This window comes from Schistocerca americana, unplaced genomic scaffold (genome assembly GCF_021461395.2).
Source record: "Schistocerca americana isolate TAMUIC-IGC-003095 unplaced genomic scaffold, iqSchAmer2.1 HiC_scaffold_319, whole genome shotgun sequence".
NCBI lineage: Eukaryota > Metazoa > Arthropoda > Insecta > Orthoptera > Acrididae > Schistocerca > Schistocerca americana.
In genome coordinates this window covers 72,501-77,500 of record NW_025726037.1, presented here as the reverse complement: position 1 = coordinate 77,500, position 5,000 = coordinate 72,501, and positions in this window count along the sequence as shown.

Genomic DNA, 5,000 nt, shown 5'->3' with positions numbered 1-5,000 from the left:
CCGCGCGAACACGCAAGCGTCCGCTCAATTATTCTGCAAACAGGAGGAGGCTGAGCTCCCCTGCACAATACACCTCGAAACCCTCTCAGGTCCCGGCGGCGCGCAGCGCCGTCCTAAGTACTTGGTCGGGTTCGAGAGAGGCGCAATCGCCCGGAGTTTGGCGAGTAGACGCTTTAGGTGCGACCACCCGTGCTCCCAACTGAGCTTGCCGCTGCCGACAGAGGCCCGGGAGCGTGCTGTCGTGGCATTGCCGGCGGGAGACAACACGCGCCACCTACGGTGACCGGCAGCTCCAACGCCAGCGCCACAGAAGGACAAAAGCCCCACTTGGGTGCCGAAGCGAACTCTCCCAGCACAGCGCACGCGCCAACACGTCCGCACAGCTGCGATACAAACCACCTGCGAGAACCGCAGAGGCGACCGAGCAGCAGACGGCGTCGCGGCGCCGAGCGCCGGGCGGCGGCGCATCCTCAGCGCACACAGTCCTCAATCGGACCAGCACACTGCAGATGTCCACCGCGCTTCGCACCGGGCCCGCGAGGACCTACTTTGGCCGCACGGCGCCGCGTGCAGGGTGCGCCGGCGCGCAGCTGCGCCGCCTGCCGCCTCCGTCGGCCGGCGCGCCTGCCACTGGCCGCCCCCACCAGCCGGCTGTAGCGCGTGCGCCCACGCACCGCGCGGCCAGCACGCCGGGAGGCCCCCCCTCACCGGCCGGGGACGGTCCCACCCAGCCACCGCCGCGTATCGCTTCACACCCAGATGCCATTCACGTTCGTGGGCATGGTGGGTATCGCTGGAACAACCGGTTGGTAGCTCAACCGATCGTCGCCATCACTGATTCACCTCTAGCGAGAACAACCGCACCACAACGGTTTACCAGTTGTTCATTTGCATAACGTCACCAGCAAACGTAGGCGTCCATCGCCATTTGCAAATTCAACGATTGTTGCATGCCTGTGTCAGGTGTCACGACACACTATGTCTGCCCACATACACGCAACAACATGTGCACGCTTCGCGAACACGTGGAAGGTGGCCCCCGTACGTATGCGATGTCCATTGCGCGAACGACTGTCAACCGGCCTCTGTCGCATGTCGCAGATGTGGAACGCAGTGCACCATGCTATCACGGTGTGTGAGAAGAGACGACTACGTCTGACAACACGCGCCACTACATCAACAGACGGCTCATGCTGATCGCCATCCAGGGCATACCACACTGCAATCCAGCTCTTATAGGGAGACGACACGTAGCTGAGTGCACAACATTTGGACCGCATGGTTCGCCGTTGTTGGCGCAGTCGTTGTACGGTCACATGTACCACGATGTATCATTCAGTACATGAGGACCAATGTGCAGTACAGTGTGTGATTTGGACGTACAACATCAGCGGACAGTTGACACAGGCCGTACCACAGCGTAGGCTAAGTGCTTCGCACATGCGAATGCCAATGAACAACTGCAAATGCCAATGAACAACTGCAAAGGGCATTGAGCATGTACGTCCTGCTGCCATCCACATTACAGTGTATAGCTGCAAGGTGTTTAACATGAAGCGATACACTGGGGACCGGGCAGTGCGAGTAGCAAACTATATTGCGGGGGTTGCAGTTAGGCAACACTACACTAATTTAACGCGTCGTATGACAATTACAGAGCAGGTTAAGGCCCAACGTGTGTTGGGTTAAGGCCCAACGTGTGTTGGGTTAAGGCCCAACGTGTGTTGGGTTAAGGCCCAACGTGTGTTGGGTTAAGGCCCAACGTGTGTTGGGTTAAGGCCCAACGTGTGTTGGGTTAAGGCCCAACGTGTGTTGGGTTAAGGCCCAACGTGTGTTGGGTTAAGGCCCAACGTGTGTTGGGTTAAGGCCCAACGTGTGTTGGGTTAAGGCCCAACGTGTGTTGGGTTAAGGCCCAACGTGTGTTGGGTTAAGGCCCAACGTGTGTTGGGTTACGTTAAGGGGCAATGTGGGTTACGTTAAGGGGCAATGTGGGTTACGTTAAGGGGCAATGTGGGTTACGTTACGGCGCAATATAGGTTACGTTACGGCGCAATATAGGTTACGTTAAGGCGCAATATCGGTTACGTTAAGGCGCAATACAGGTTACGTTAAGGCGCAATACAGGTTACGTTAAGGCGCAATACAGGTTACGTTAAGGCGCAATACAGGTTACGTTAAGGCGCAATACAGGTTACGTTAAGGCGCAATACAGGTTACGTTAAGGCGCAATGCAGGTTACGTTAAGGCGCAATGCAGGTTACGTTAAGGCGCAATACAGGTTACGTTAAGGCGCAATACAGGTTACGTTAAGGCGCAATACAGGTTACGTTAAGGCGCAATACAGGTTACGTTAAGGCGCAATACAGGTTACGTTAAGGCGCAATACAGGTTACGTTAAGGCGCAATACAGGTTACGTTAAGGCGCAATACAGGTTACGTTAAGGCGCAATACAGGTTACGTTAAGGCGCAATACAGGTTACGTTAAGGCGCAATACAGGTTACGTTAAGGCGCAATACAGGTTACGTTAAGGCGCAATACAGGTTACGTTAAGGCGCAATACAGGTTACGTTAAGGCGCAATACAGGTTACGTTAAGGCGCAATACAGGTTACGTTAAGGCGCAATACAGGTTACGTTAAGGCGCAATACAGGTTACGTTAAGGCGCAATACAGGTTACGTTAAGGCGCAATACAGGTTAGGTTAAGGCGCAATACAGGTTAGGTTAAGGCGCAATACAGGTTAGGTTAAGGTACGACATAGGTTAGGTTAAGGTACGACATAGGTTAGGTTAAGGTACGACATAGGTTAGGTTAAGGTACGACATAGGTTAGGTTAAGGTACGACATAGGTTAGGTTAAGGTACGACATAGGTTAGGTTAAGGTACGACATAGGTTAGGTTAAGGTACGACATAGGTTAGGTTAAGGTACGACATAGGTTAGGTTAAGGTACGACATAGGTTAGGTTAAGGTACGACATAGGTTAGGTTAAGGTACGACATAGGTTAGGTTAAGGTACGACATAGGTTAGGTTAAGGTACGACATAGGTTAGGTTAAGGTACGACATAGGTTAGGTTAAGGTACGACATAGGTTAGGTTAAGGTACGACATAGGTTAGGTTAAGGTACGACATAGGTTAGGTTAAGGTACGACATAGGTTAGGTTAAGGTACGACATAGGTTAGGTTAAGGTACGACATAGGTTAGGTTAAGGTACGACATAGGTTAGGTTAAGGTACGACATAGGTTAGGTTAAGGTACGACATAGGTTAGGTTAAGGTACGACATAGGTTAGGTTAAGGTACGACATAGGTTAGGTTAAGGTACGACATAGGTTAGGTTAAGGTACGACATAGGTTAGGTTAAGGTACGACATAGGTTAGGTTAAGGTACGACATAGGTTAGGTTACGGTACGACATAGGTTAGGTTACGGTACGACATAGGTTAGGTTACGGTACGACATAGGTTAGGTTACGGTACGACATAGGTTAGGTTACGGTACGACATAGGTTAGGTTACGGTACGACATAGGTTAGGTTACGGTACGACATAGGTTAGGTTACGGTACGACATAGGTTAGGTTACGGTACGACATAGGTTAGGTTACGGTACGATATAGGTTAGGTTACGGTACGATATAGGTTAGGTTAAGGTACACATTGTTGTAAGGAAAGGTTTAATGGGGGGCGGGGCGGGGCGGCCGGTTTGTTGATTGTGATTATAGTAAGTGGATGCCTGCGGCATCATCTGATTTGCCACGTCAGGATGCACCTTTGGCTCATGACAGGCGGCGCTCTCATTCCATGCTTGTGGCAGACCTGTGTCTTTCATTCCTGCCATTGTTTGTGTGCTGTGAGAGGAGGCAGTATTGTGATGTTGGGTGCACCCCTGTGTAGGACATGTGTGGGTGTTGGTGGCTTGGCTGAGCAATGGTGGTTGTCGGGTGGGTGGGATATTCTGTTTTCTGAGTGGACCTCCCAGTCTGGTTATGACAGTGTGGATTGTCTAATGTGGCGGAGAGGATGCACTGGGTGTTGTTCCATGCTGGTGCTTACATATTGTCTGTGTGCGTGTTACAGGCAGAGAGTAGTGCGTGATAAGGGTGTGTGGCTGACGTGTGGTTGTGATTGTGAGCAGAGTCTTTCAGCATGTATACGGACAGTTGTATACATTATCTGTATTCTGATGGCTCTATCTATTACTAATCAGCGCCGTGTATACGTTTAATCCGGTTCCAGTCGAAACTGTTGTATCTCTGTACATTAGTGACACGGCGAGCCCGCTATGTAGTTACTCGTCTCGGCAGCTTCCACCGGTGTATGGCAAATGATTATAAGGAATCAGTCTAGTCGTCAATACCGATGGTGTGACGTCACATGTCTGGGGTGGGGGACGCTGCGCCCTTCCGGTGGGTCATGGCCTAGAAAGACTCTTCCCACGCAGGGGGGCGTGGACTGTCATTGACTCTTCCAGGTAATATACTTGCCGTACGTTCTTGCGACTGCGAGTGCAACGCTCACCGGTACCGACATGGATTGAGCGCCTCCTAGCTGACCGCTCAGCATCGGCATTCGTACAGAGAGCAACGCGGTCGCGTCTCTAGCTCGTAACTGGTACAGCCCGCAGCTCATGTATAGGGACAGCGGGAATGTCGCATATTGGAGATAACTCTTCATGAAACGCATGTTATAGGGGTGGATTGCACATTGCGACTGCGGGAAAAGTCCGCCGTTCATCCGCTGGAGTTGCGAGTTGGGCGGTTGGAGTGGGGCGCAGGTGGAGTGATTGCCGGTCCACGATTTCGTGCGGCAGAGGCGCTGGCGTTGGGGTGCTGTGGTCGACAGAGGACGCAGGCTTTGTGGGTGGGGTCGAAAGATGGGCACTGTGGGCCCATCGATGTCTTGGTCGGCTTGGCGTCTCATAGATGGCGGTATCGTCGTTGCAGGACGTCATGCCGCGGGAGACCTACAGATGGCGCTGTGTTTTGTGGTGCGCTCGA